The following is a 13,698-nucleotide window of genomic DNA, read 5'->3' as shown; positions in this document are numbered from 1 at the left end:
TTTGTTTTTGTTAGCGATACTTTCTTGAATGAATTCAAGTATTTATACGAAAGTGCATTTTTACCTTTTTATTATATTTTAAAAAATTATATATATATATATATATATATATATATATATATATATATATATATATATATATAGTTTCATAGTTACACAGAACGTCACAGACGATGATGAGGCCTGTTAGACTTTGCTGTTTGCCTAGGTTGCTGATACAATGGCTTTTAGTACTTAAGCCTGAATTAAGCAAATAAGCTGTTAACCACTAATAGCATTTCTTAAGGATTCAACGTGATATATTCCGCGATTAGAAACACGGGAAAATTATTCAGTTGCGATATAAAATAATAAACAACAGAACACATGCAAAGGAAAAACAGATAAATTTATTGAGAAAATCATATTTGAATCAATTAGTACTTGTTTTGGTGACTACAGCTCTCTTGCATCCGGGTTACACTTTGATCCGGATTAAAGTGTTCATTAACACAGACTATAATTTTGGACCAAAGAAAATCTCTCCATTATCCGTTTTTCTCATATTCTAGTCTCTTATATCCGGGTTACAATGTATATATATATATATATATATATATATGCATATATATATGTATAATGGGACACGACCCACTGTGCAACTGGCTAAACCGGTTTCTCTCTGCGACAAGAAAATTCATATTTGATTATCAATCGACATTAACATTAAAACGTATTGCCTTGCTTTGACTTTTGTATTTGCTCGCATAGGTGTGTGAATGCAATCACGCGTGTTTTCATTCAAAGATGGGATCATTCCTCGCAGTAAATGTAAGGCTAACTACACTTATTTAAGTTAATTCAAGTCAATACAACAGCGACACCGTCTATCCCTCTTATATATATATATATATATATATATATATATATATATATATATATATATATATATATATATATATACTGTTCATGTAGATGTGATCCTAGTGGAAAAGTAAACTAATCTGCATTTTGGTCGACCTATTCTTTAAAGGAACTTACGTAAAGGAACAAGCTCACAATACATTCGGTATCGTTCAGGCGAATTGATTTCTTCTTTATTTTTTCTTACATTAATATTCAAAGGATAAATTAATATAATATATAATACATATGTGTGTATATATCATCGTCATCGTCATCGTCATCGTCGTCATCGAAGATTACTAGTCAGAGTCTCGGTGCTTTATCTTACAGTATTGTAGCATTCCACGCTCAGTGTGGACAGTTTTCACACAAGTAGTTCATAGGCAGTTACCAGAGTTGTGCCTTTGGTAATGTTTTCCTTCAGACCTGTCCTTTATCTCTGATTTTTCTTTGTGATTGCTACTGCGCGAACACTTCGGTCCGCTGCTAGCTCTTCCCAATCTTTTGTGATATATGTATACTGAGAAATGTATTAATTAAATAACAAAATAGAATAGGTGGACTGTTGTAATTTGCTGGGGCCAAACGATGAAATTAATTTTAATTATGAGTTTTCTATTAGTGTACATTGTTCTGTTGTTTCATGGTTACACAGAAAAAAAAACGACCCTAGTGTCTAACTCTGTCCTGTGGGGAGGCATAGTAAATAGGTACACAGAACGTTACAGACGATGACGAGGCCTGTTAGACTTTGCTGTATGCCTAGGTTGCTGGTACAATGGCTTTTAGTATTTAAAGCCTAAATTAAGCAAATAAGCTGTTAACCACTAATAGCATTTCTCAACGATTCAACGTGATATATTCCGCAATTAGAAACACGAAGGGGAAAATTATTCAGTTGCAATATAAAATATTAAACAACAGAACACATGCAAAGGAAAAACAGACACACTTAATGAGAAAATCATATTTGAATCAATTAGTACTTGTTTTGGTGACTACAGCTCTCTTGCATCCGGGTTACACTTTGATCCGGACGAAAGTGTACATTAACACAGACTATAATTTGGGACCAAAGAAAATCTCTCCATTATCCGTTTTTCTCATATTCTGGTCTCTTATATCCAGATTACAATATATATATATATATATATATATATATATATATATATATATATATATATATATATATATATATATATATATATATATATATATATAAATCTCTTTGCTGTAATTTATAGCACAATAGATTCAGAGGAAATTTTCTTTCTATTTAAAGACTGCGTTATAAATGTTGAAACTAAGTTGTTATAGCAATCGACATATTGACGTGGCTTGACTGTGTATTTCACTTTTTATTTAATAATTATATATATATATATATATTAATTTACGTGCATAAAAGTATACCTATGGACATGCGTGTTTTTGGCTTTCTGCCGAAGCAAATCTATGTATACACAAAATTGCAAGCTCTTTATTGTTTATGGCAACAAAATTCTGTGCTATTTTTTACTAGTTGTAAAGATGAAACCTGCTTTTCTAAAAACAGAAATAGTTAGTAATCGTTTATAAGGAAGATAATTTCTAAAAAAAATTAATTATATAAAAAAATTTATTATATAAAAAAATAAAGTTAACAAAAATTTATATAATTTGTGTTTATCAGGGAACTCCATTCGAGTCATCAGTTGTTATAAAAAACGGCCAGCACAACCAAAAGCATCATTGGGAGGCCAATATTGGTCAGGGCTGAAGCACCTGGAAAATAAAAACAAATTGAATCATCATTGGAATAAAATTTAAATAATAATAATAATGAAAAAAAAAACACTGTTCAAAATATAAAATTTAACGGTTGAAAGACCAGACGAGTGCAAAATTGATTTTAATAAACATTTCAAGTTTGTGTTATTATGCACATAAACACCTTTTTTTTTTTTTTAACTATTTTGAGCCGGAAGTGGGGGGGGAGCATTTGCAAAAGAGGTCTCAAACGCTCAGGATTGAGTTGAAGAGTTCCATTACAAAGTTTATATCCAAATATGTTAATAGAACGAATGAGAACTTTAACTTTCCCGGTTTATTTCGAGGTTGTATATCGAGACAGCCTTGAAGAAACGATTCAAATTTACGTCGAATTCATCCTGGGTCCTACCACAAATTGCTATGCCGTCCAAATAAGAAAAGGTTCCAGACAATCTGTTATCAGGAATAAAAGAATCCATGAAACGTTGAAATGCAGAAACCCCATTTGTGACACCCATGGGTATTCGTTTAAATTAATATAAACGATTTCCAGCTTGAAAGGGTGTATAGGGGCAAATTTCAATATGATAGCATGCTTTAGACAAGTCAATTATACTGAAAATACGATACTAGGCTATTTGGTTTATAAGATCTTCGACTTGTGGCAAGAGGTATGCATCAAGCAACGTGAAATGGTTAATAGTCCGGGAGAACTCGACTACCAATGGTTTCTTTTTATTAGATGAAGAAGTTACAATTTGAGTGCGCCATGGAGAATAACTTGGTTCAATTATATCATTCGCAAGTAATTTAAGAGTTTCTTTTTCATTGAACCGAGCATCTTTAGCACGGTAAATACGGGACTTAGTAGCAATGGGTTTTTTAATTAGGGGTCAAATTTCTGAATAATTTAACGGAAGCACAATTGATTTTAGTAACAGCGCAGCTTTTTAGACTATCCTGCGAACCGCCAAAAGAGATAGTAATACTCGGGTGTATTTTTAAATGAAATGTGAAGACAGAGGTCTTTCTTCGACCGAAGTACTCCATATATAAGATGTAGTCGGTGGTTATGATCTTTTGTGATATTTCTACAGTCTGCTGGTGCTGAAAATAGGTTCCGTGTATGTAGACCTTTGCATTTGGCTATAGTAATGGTCGAATTCCGGTTGCGGCGATCAGTTTTATCACTAGGTCGCTTGTCGAATTAATTATTGTTTTTGTTTTCTTTTTTGTCAACAACGAAGACATGGGTTGTTCTTTTGGAAATTAATTCCAATTGTTGTTGTTGTCAGTTATTGTAAAGTGAGAACAAAATACTAGAGAGTACACAGTAAGGGGAGATAATTAGACAACACAGTAAATGCAAAATACGAGAGTTTTAATATTACGACATTCTCCCCTTCTCAAAAGAATTAAAGTTATAGTATTAATTTATCACAATCATTGATAACGTGATGGTCTTCGACGTTCGCGTAAAGATCGTCTTAGGGTCCTTGGGCATTCAGATTTAGGAGGGGGTAATAATTCCTCCAGGTCCATGGGGAAGGTTTAAGTTGAGAAACGGAAAAATCAGTATCAAGATCAATGGGCATTGGAGAAGATATCTCAGGTGTTGTATTTTGTTCTTCAGTAGAAGTTGGATTAGCTAAGTTATTCTCGGCGCAAGGATTTTTCGACTTTTCTGGATGAACGAAGGTTTCAGTTCGAGCTTTTTAGATTGAGTCGAGTTTCCAATGAGAGATAGGTCACGTAGAGAGACTGTAGTTTCTCGTCCGTCATTAAACTGCACGTGGGCGTACTGAGGGTTTGCTTCTAAAAATTGTACCTCATCGACCTAGGGTTCATATTTACTATGCCAAACATGACGACGCAGTAATACAGGTCCTGGTATAGTTAGCCAAGAGGGTAGAGAATGACTACTAAGTGACTTCCGTTGGTAGGGAAATAGTCTCTCGTGAGGAGTGGCATTAGTTTCAGTACACAGTAGAGATCTGATGGAGTGTAATACTTTGGGAAGTACAGTCTCCCACTGTGACTCTTTGAGGCTACTAGAAGCCAAAGCCATGAATATAGTTTTCCATATAACTCCATTGTATCGCTCACATTGTCCATTTCATCGAGGGTTGTAAGGAGTAGTCCGGCCAGTTGCTATGCCTAAACTTATGAGATACTCCCGTAGGTCTTTGGATACAAATGAAGTTCCTCGATCAGAGTGGATGCATGAGGGTGTCCCAAACATTGTAAAAATTTGCAATAAACATTCGATTACTACATTAATAGTTACATTTGTACAAGCAAAAGCAAATGGAAAACGTGAGTACTCGTCTACTATTACTAATAGTAGGTACTGGTTCTTCGATGTACATGGAAGCGGTCTTTTGAAATCTATGTTGAGTCTTTCCATTCGCTGAGTAGCTTGATAAGAGGGGTTGAGTTTGGAGAGTTGGTTTCCATCGTGCACACATGGGATATTCGCACACACTTTCTTGATTTCTTCTATCGAATAAGGAAGATTTCGAACTTTCACAAAATGTGCCATTCGTGTGATTCCTGGATGGCAGAGAGACACGTGGATATCTGATACTTTAGCTTTGTTGTTGATGCCTCCACAATAAGCTCATGAGAGTGCTTCAACAGAAATGTTATTTCTTCCTGACCGATACATGATATCATAATCATTCCATTTTCCACCTTTGAATTTTATTTTAAAAATTTTTTCCAGGCCTTTCTGAATTGAACATGGAGTTCACTGCTTCTTGGTCAGTAACTATTATGAAACGCCTGGCAGATAGGTAGTGTGACCACTTTTTGATTGCTTCCACAATAGCATACGCTTCTTTTTCGACGGAAGCATATTTGCGTTCAGCGTGAGTAAGATACCTCGAGAAAAAGGCAACTGGTCAACCAGCTTGATTGAGAGTGGCCGCTATAGCGGTATCTGAGGCATCATTTTCAACCACTAGTGGAAGATCTTCATTTATTGAATGGAGTAGAGCCTTTCTGATTTCTTCTTTGATATTATTGAAGGCCTTATAAGATTCTGTGTTGATGGGAAAAGAGTCATTATTAACAAGAGATTTTATTTTCTCGGAGAATTTAGATATCCATTGCGAATAATATGAAAATAATCCAATCACTCGACGCATAGCAGCCTTGTCTTCCGGAAAAGGTAGTTCTTTGAGTGGTCGTAGTCGTTCACCATCTTGTTTAATTGTTCCATGCGTTATCGTGTAACCAAGCAAATCTATTGACGTAGTTGACAATATAGACTTTGCTTCGTTGAAAGTCAAGTTATGGATCTGAACAACTTTTCGAAATTTTGCTCCTTTTGGGTATTCCCATCTATAACTATATTGTCAACATATGTATGAACTCCCTGCAACTTATGTTGCTTGGTGATGTTGTCCATCGTTCTTTGGAAACAAGCGACACCATTAGTGACACCAAACGGAACTCTACAAAACTAATATAATTTTCCGGTCGCCTCAAAGGCAGTGTAGATTTTCTCTATTCCTCTTGAATGGGTATCTGGTGATGCGCACTTTTTAAATTCAGGGAGCTGTAAATTTTATATCTGGAAATTTCAACAGCAAGATCATCTATCCTCGGTAGAGGGTAAGCGTCTAATGATGTGAACCTATTGATTGTTCGCCTGTAATTAACAACCAATCTTTTTCTGTGACGCTCACCAGTAACTATTAAAACTTGGGCTCTCCAAGGTGAGGGACATTTTTCAATTACTCCTTCCCGGAGCATTTTCTAAATTTTTGACCGTATAAATTGATTATCTTGATTTCCAACCTTCCTAGATTTAGTGGTAATAGGTTTACAGCCCGGAGAAAGGTGTGCAAAAAGAGATGGTGTTTCTACTAAAGCAGACTGTACACTGCAGGAAACAGAGCTAGGGATTTGGAGACTTCCCCTATGAGCACCAAAGTTAAAAGAAACACTAAAATACTGCCTCGTGAAGTATTGGCCGAAAATAGCATCACTGCAAAGATCTGGTAAAATTTCAAATTCTGTGTTAGCGTACCACTCACCGTGTAAATTGATGTTGACAGTACACTGTCCTTTCACTGGAGCAGTAAGTGACGAGGAGGCCATATGTACCCTTCCAGTAGCTGGTTGTACTTTCAATTTATTTTTCTTAACAAAGTCTTCCGAGATGAAGGATCCAGAGCTCCCAGTGTCTATCATAGCTGTTGCTTCAGTTTTTCCGACTAGAATGCATACAGAAGTTGGTTCTAAACTACCCGAAGAAGAAGCAGATGTATTTACAAAAAATTGTTTTTCTTTGTTGGAGGATCAGACAATATGGACATTAGCTTATGTGATTGTGTAGATGCTGACGTGGCTTGAGATTGAATGGAAGCAGATGTAGACTTCTAAAAATTCTGACACGCCCTCGCGAAATGACCTTTAACATGACAATTTTTACAAATGGCGGACCTCGCAGGACAAAATTTCCGATCGTGTCTGGAATACCCACAAAAATAACAAGTAGATTTAGTTTTTATGAAAGCACATACTTAAATCATTCGTTGACATCTATGCTGATGACACGACCATCTACGGCAACACATCAAAGGCTGTAAATGACAAAGTTCTCTCTGATTCTCTCTCCTCTGATCTCGAGCGCGTGGTTCAGTGGGGGAAGATGTGGCTAGTTACCTTTAATGCATCCAAAACCAAACTCCTATCCTTACATCATCAACGCTCTGATCCCCATCTGGCATCAATTGTGATGGATGGCTCTCGTCTGGGTGAGGCTCCGTGTTTTGACAAGCTTCTGGGTTTGACCTTTACTCCTGATCTGAAATGGAACACGTACATCAAGTCTGTTGCCAAGGTCGCTGGAAAGATGGTGGGATCCTTCTACCGCTCCAGAAGATATCTCACTACTGACGCAGTTCTCTATCTATATAAAAGGCAAGTACGTCTAAGGATGGAATACTGTTGCCATATCTGGGCAGGAGCTGCTAAAAACAGCTTATCCTGCCTTGACAGAGTACAAAATAGACTTCGTGGCTTAGTGGGGGTGCCCTTTTCTCTACCCTGCAACCTCTCTCCCACAGAAGAGACGTTGCAAGCCTACCCTTGTTTTATCGTTATTTCCATGGCAGGTGCTCGTCTGAACTCCAATCTCTTGTCCCCCCTCGCCAATCTTTCACGAAAAAAAACCCGTCTAGCTGAATCCACTGTCAAAACTTTCCCCCACTCTTTATCTGTGCCTAAATCAAAACGCGGATTCCATGAACAAAGCTTCTTTCTTAGAACTGCACGCCTGTGGAACTCTGTTCCGTCTGCCTGCTTCCCACCGGACTACAACTTGGATGTTTTCAAGTCCAATGTTAACAAATTCCTAATGAACCGCCCCCTTAAGTAAACACTTCATCAAATCTCCACACTAACGTAATGTACTTGCAATAACCCTTATCCCTGAGTGGCTTCCGGGCCTTGATAAGTGGTGATCACTGTGTAAAAAAAAAAAAAAAAAAGCAGAAGTATCACAAAATCCATCCTCAGATTTATGATGATAGTTTTGTTCGTCATTAACAGTAGCCACCGTATCATAAGAACGAGTGTAAGATTCAGAATGAGCGTAGGAGTCAGAATTTTTCTGTGCTAAATAAAGAGATTTAGCTTGGTCGACGGCCGTATTTAAATCAAGTGTTCTATTCTCAAGCAATCTCTGCCGGATAGAGTTGGAACGTAAACCAGTAATGAAGGCGTCTCTGTTTTCAATAGCATTAACTGCCTGAAAGTCACAATCTTTAGCTAACAACAGTAGCGATTCTATGTATTCATCGATGTTTTCATTGTCTTTTTGTCTTCAAGCTGACGACGTATGTCTAGCGAAAATTTCATTAGTGGGTTTTGTAACGTGCATCCAGGAGATAAGCGCCCGCGTGTTTGCGTGTTGTGTGGGTACGTGGGAGAGACGGATGAGGGGAAAAAGACTTACCTCGAGACCAGCTCAGCGTTACCGACCAAAAATAGAAAAGAAAGACCAAGATGGCGACCGCCGTCTTTTGTAAAGTATGATGTCTCGCAAAGTCACACGAATTCTCGGAATATGCAAATTTAGCCGGCCTAGAACGACGATAAAAGCGGGTGAGGGGAAAGAAGTGGGGGAGTGACGATCGAGTTGGCTGGGGAATCGTGTGGCTGTTGCTTCTTGTGCCGTGTTGAGGATATCTTACCGTGTTAAAGAGAGAGTCGGGCGCCATCTTGAATTTTTCCTTACAAGCTATTCCGGCCATTTGGCCTCTAGGACTATGACCGAGTCGAAATTTGACTTAAAGCTCATACTCGAGTTTGACAGGGCCACGTCCATCGTCGACTGGGTTGAAAGGGCCGAGCTGACGTGCGACCTTTGTGAGGTGAAAAGGGTACACACTGTAATTCCCCTGAGATTGGCTGGGAGTGCCTTGAGTGTATATCAGCAACTCAGTGCTGCCGAAAAGGGAGATGTCACCGCAATTAAAGCTGCGCTGTACAAGGCATTTGCCATGGATCCTTGTACGGCCTATGAAAAATTTGCTTCCCGAAAACTTCTACCGGAGGAAAGCGTGGACGTTTTCTTCGCTGAGTTAAAGAAACTCGCAGTTCTGTTCGGTGGAGGGGTGTCGGAGCGGACGCTCGCGTACGCGTTTGTGGCGGGCCTTCCCACTCGGGTGAAGCAGCTACTGAGAGCCTCAACCAGCGTTTCAACAACGACCATGGAACACTTGATGGAACGTGCTCGAGCCATCATCAAAGATGAGGAGGACCTGGGGGAACCAGTTGTGATGGCGACACAGACAGGCCAGATTGGCGCTCGGGAGATTCCGAATCAGAACCCTGCAAGCAATGGGAAATGTTTTCGCTGCGGCTGACGCGGACATTTTGCAAGGAATTGCACCAACAGGGGGCGTGTGCGCTGTTTTAAGTGTGGCGGTTTGGGGCATCTAGCCCAAAACTGTGCGGGAAACGTATCAGGGGAGAGGACGTCAGCGCCGCCCTGCTCCCCGAGCAAAATTTGAACAAGGCGCAACCAGTAATGACCGTCTACGTAAACAGGATACCCTGCTCAGCACTTCTCGACTCAGGCTGTTCGCATACTATAGTGAGCACCAGGCTGTGTCCAAGTTGGACTAAGAAGAAGATCAAAGTCACCACGATAGGAGGCGAGACCCAGACATGCTGTGGAGCTGGAACTGTCAAGATCTACACGGACACCGGTGCAGCCACTAAGATCAATGTGCTCGTGACCCAAGGAAATCTCCTGGGGTTTGACCTGTTGCTCGGATACGATGCCATCAAGGCGCTGGGGGGAGTCGCAATTCATCGGGATGGAAAGGTGCGATTCTTAGAGGCCCCAGTGTGTGCAGCGCTCCATATCGATCGGCCGGATTTTACAGTGGACTACAACTCGCGCAAGAGGGCCTGGATTGCATCTTGGAAGTGGACCGAGGGAATGGCACCGACTAAACTCAAGAATGGGGTTGCAGAGTACCCTTTACCCAGTGAGGCCCGAGCAGAATACGAAAGGGAACTAAAGGCGTGGATCCAAGATGGCTGGTTAATCCCCTACCCTGAGGACAAGCTTGGGCCTCCAAAGGGTCTAATACCCTTGATGGCAGTAGTCCAGCATAACAAGTCGAAAGTACGGCCCGTGCTAGACTATAGGGAGCTTAACAAGCATATTGAAGCCTACACTGCCGATGCTGACGTATGCGCCAGTAAGTTGAGGGAATGGCGTCAGAAAGGCACTAATGTCTCAATATTGGATTTGCGAAAAGCCTATTTACAGGTGCGAGTTGAGTAGACGTTGTGGTCGTTCCAGACAGTTTGGTTCCAGGGGCAGAGGTACTGCCTTACACGCCTTGGCTTTGGCCTAAATGTGGCACCACAGATCATGAAGACTATTGTCAACACAGTATTGTCCCAAGAAAAGCCCATGAGGGACTCAACGTCAGCTTACATTGATGACGTATACGTCAATGAAGATGTACAGTCTGCGTCGTGTGTCAAAGAAAAGTTGGCTCAGTTTGGTCTGGAATGCAAGAATCCCGAACGTTTAAGGGAAGGAGCACGTGTATTGGGATTGGATGTTTATGAAGAAGATGGCACCCTACAATGGAGGCGTGGCAGTGAAATTCCAAGCATCCCCAACCTCGTTACAAGGCGGACCGTTTTTTCTTGGTGTGGAAAACTTGTTGCTCACTTACCGGTCTGTGGCTGGCTCCGCGCAGCTGTTGGTGTGATTAAACGCAGAGCAAATTTAACAACCGCGGGTTGGGATGACATATCCGATGATGTCCTACTAACTCTGATGATTAAAGAGACACTGGAGAGAGTGAACAAGAAGGACCCTGCCTGTGGGCAGTGGTGTGTTAACGGAGACAACGTAGGTGTGTGGGTTGATGCCAGTTCTTTGGCGTTGGGAGTATCGTTGGAGCAAGGAGGAAACGTGTTCGAGGATGCGTGTTGGCTGCGGCCCGTAACAGATTCTCAGCATATCAACCTGGCAGAGCTGGATGCTGTTGTAAAGGGGGTAAATCTGGCCCTGCAGTGGCAGTCTAAGAAGTTGACCTTGTACACAGATTCTCTCTGTGTCTACCACTGGGTGTCTGACACACTTTCAGGACGGACACGAATCCGTACCAAGGCAGCAAGCGAAATGTTAATACGGAGAAGGCTAGACACGCTAAAAAACCTGGTATCTGAGTATGGGCTATCACTGAGCGTCACTCTGGTGCCATCACATTGTAATCGTGCTGACCAACTGACCCGTGTACCTCACAAATGGTATGAAGCCGCGAAGATGGGAATGGAGATTACTGCTCGATCTTGTGCAATTGCAATCGACCCATGTCAAATACAAAAAATTCATGCACAGAGCGGACATCCGGGTATCAAGAGGACCCTTTATTTTGTGAGGCGTGCATACCCAGCAGTGACCAAGATGGATGTCAGACAGATCGTCAGAAATTGTGAGGCTTGCCAGTCTATTGATCCTGCACCAGAGCGATGGCAGAAGGGTCGCTTGGAAGTTGAGAGTGTGTGGCAGCGGCTGGCCATGGATATTACCCATTACAGTGGCAAGCCCTTTCTAACTCTCATTGATTGCGGGCCTACGAGATTTGCGGTGTGGCGGCAGATGACCAGACAGGATTCAGCAAATGTTGTTCGCCACCTATCATCCATTTTTTTTGAGCGAGGTGCGCCGGAAGAGCTCCTGACTGACAATGATGCAGCGTTTTGTAGCCAGCAAGTCCGGCAGTTGTTAGATGAGTGGGGCGTCCGACTACGGTTGCGATGTGCGCATGTGCCGTCAGAAAATGGCATTGCTGAAAGAAGCCATCGCAGCATCAAGAGAATTGCTGCCAGGAAGCGATGTACTATTGCGGAAGCAACATATTGGTACAACATTACGCCAAAGGACGGGACGTCCCCTTCAACCGCACCTGCGAATGCTATTTACACGTACCGAGTCGGAGTGAAGGGAATCAACACTACGCAGCCAACCGACAAGGGAACATATAACAGATATGAAGTGGGAGATCCAGTGTGGGTGCGGCCTCCAGGAAATCGGTGCACCGACAAGTTTAAGCGAGGACACATATCTGGAGTGATTAGCCAGCAGTCTGTTTTGGTCGATGGAACCCCACGACATGTGCGAGATCTTCGCCCAGCTACCGAGGTGCGTCATACAACTACAGAAGAAAGCAGTGAAGCGTCTAGCGATGAGCTGCCGATGCACGGATTCAGTGAGCCCCTTCCAGAGACTGATAGCGATACTTCATCTGATGAGGCGGAACCAGATCCAGAGCCCGAATCTGAAACAGTGAATGTACCTCTTCGCAGAAGCACACGCACTAAAAGGCCCCCCCCCAATGCTCTCTATGTGATCATCAGATCAGGGGGGAGTGTAACGTGCATCCAGGAGATAAGCGCCCGCGTGTTTGCGTGTTGTGTGGGTACGTGGAAGAGACGGATGAGGGGAAAAAGACTTACCTCGAAACCAGCTCAGCGTTACCGACCAAAAATAGAAAAGAAAGACCAAGATGGCGACCGCCGTCTTTTGTAAAGTATGATGTCTCGCAAAGTCACACGAATTCTCGGAATATGCAAATTTAGCCGGCCTAGAACGACGATAAAAGCGGGTGAGGGGAAAGACGTGGGGGAGTGACGATCGAATTGGCTGGGGAATCGTGTGGCTGTTGCTCCTTGTGCCGTGTTGAGGATATCTTACCGTGTTAAAGAGAGAGTCGGGCGCCATCTTGAATTTTTCCTTACAGGTTTTATGTATAAATCACTGAGACTATTCAGAGCAGGAGCATACGTCATATATTCTGCGATGTATTCATATACGTCGGGAGAAACAGGATTTATCAAAATGTCTAATCTGTCAATATCAGTTGTGTTCTCGGTGGTTGCTCTTCGGATGAAAGACGATATAGCCCGAAGCCAATGTTTAAATGTTTTGTTTGCGCCGGTCGAGCTAGAAAAGATATCCAGACGATTAGGAGTCAAAAATTTGTCCATTTTTTAATTTTTTATTAGTTCATTAAATTGTTGTAAAGTGAGAACAAAAGATGCGTTTATCTAGAATAAAGGCTTTAATGAACTAATAGAAAATACTAGAGAGTACACAGTAAGGGGAGATAATTAGACAACACAGTAAACACAAAATACGAGAGTTTTAATATTACGACATCAATCAATAGTCCTTTATCTGTTACTAGGTGTTGATACGTTTTCACATTTTCCATAAATTCTTTTATGTCTATTATTTTTGGGGGTTTGTTCCAGTTTGGGAGAGAAGTGGGGTGGGGGTAAACATGTCCTCCGCCCACTTAGTTATTTCTGGCTTCTTTGGCTGGTGGCTAACTTCCGCCATGGCCAGGAACTTGAAAGTAACAGTTCAAAACAAGTTATCAAAAGATGACAAAAAAAAAAAAAATCCGGCGTCATAAAAAAGTAACAGAAAATGACGATATAAAAAAATTCAATATAACAACAAATATTTAAAACGCGTACTGTAGCAAATAGTGTAACCCGTATATAAGA

The 13,698-nt window shown here is 41.1% G+C and overlaps 1 long non-coding RNA gene across 1 annotated transcript in view; it reads right to left on the bottom strand.

The window, feature by feature from the left end:
- Positions 1-371: 371 nt before the first annotated feature.
- The window catches only part of LOC145259291 (uncharacterized), an 87,144-nt gene continuing 73,817 nt past the window's right edge, over positions 372-13,698 (bottom strand). The window contains exon 3 of the long non-coding RNA XR_013864151.1: positions 372-2,649. This is a non-coding gene — a long non-coding RNA (uncharacterized LOC145259291). The remainder of the gene's footprint in view (positions 2,650-13,698) is intronic.

This window comes from Euprymna scolopes, chromosome 34 (assembly GCF_053919585.1).
Source record: "Euprymna scolopes isolate OS-2025 chromosome 34, ASM5391958v1, whole genome shotgun sequence".
Classification (NCBI taxonomy): Eukaryota; Metazoa; Mollusca; class Cephalopoda; order Sepiida; family Sepiolidae; genus Euprymna; species Euprymna scolopes.
Note: the sequence above shows the minus strand (reverse complement) of the source record. Positions and strands in the feature narration are given on the sequence as shown.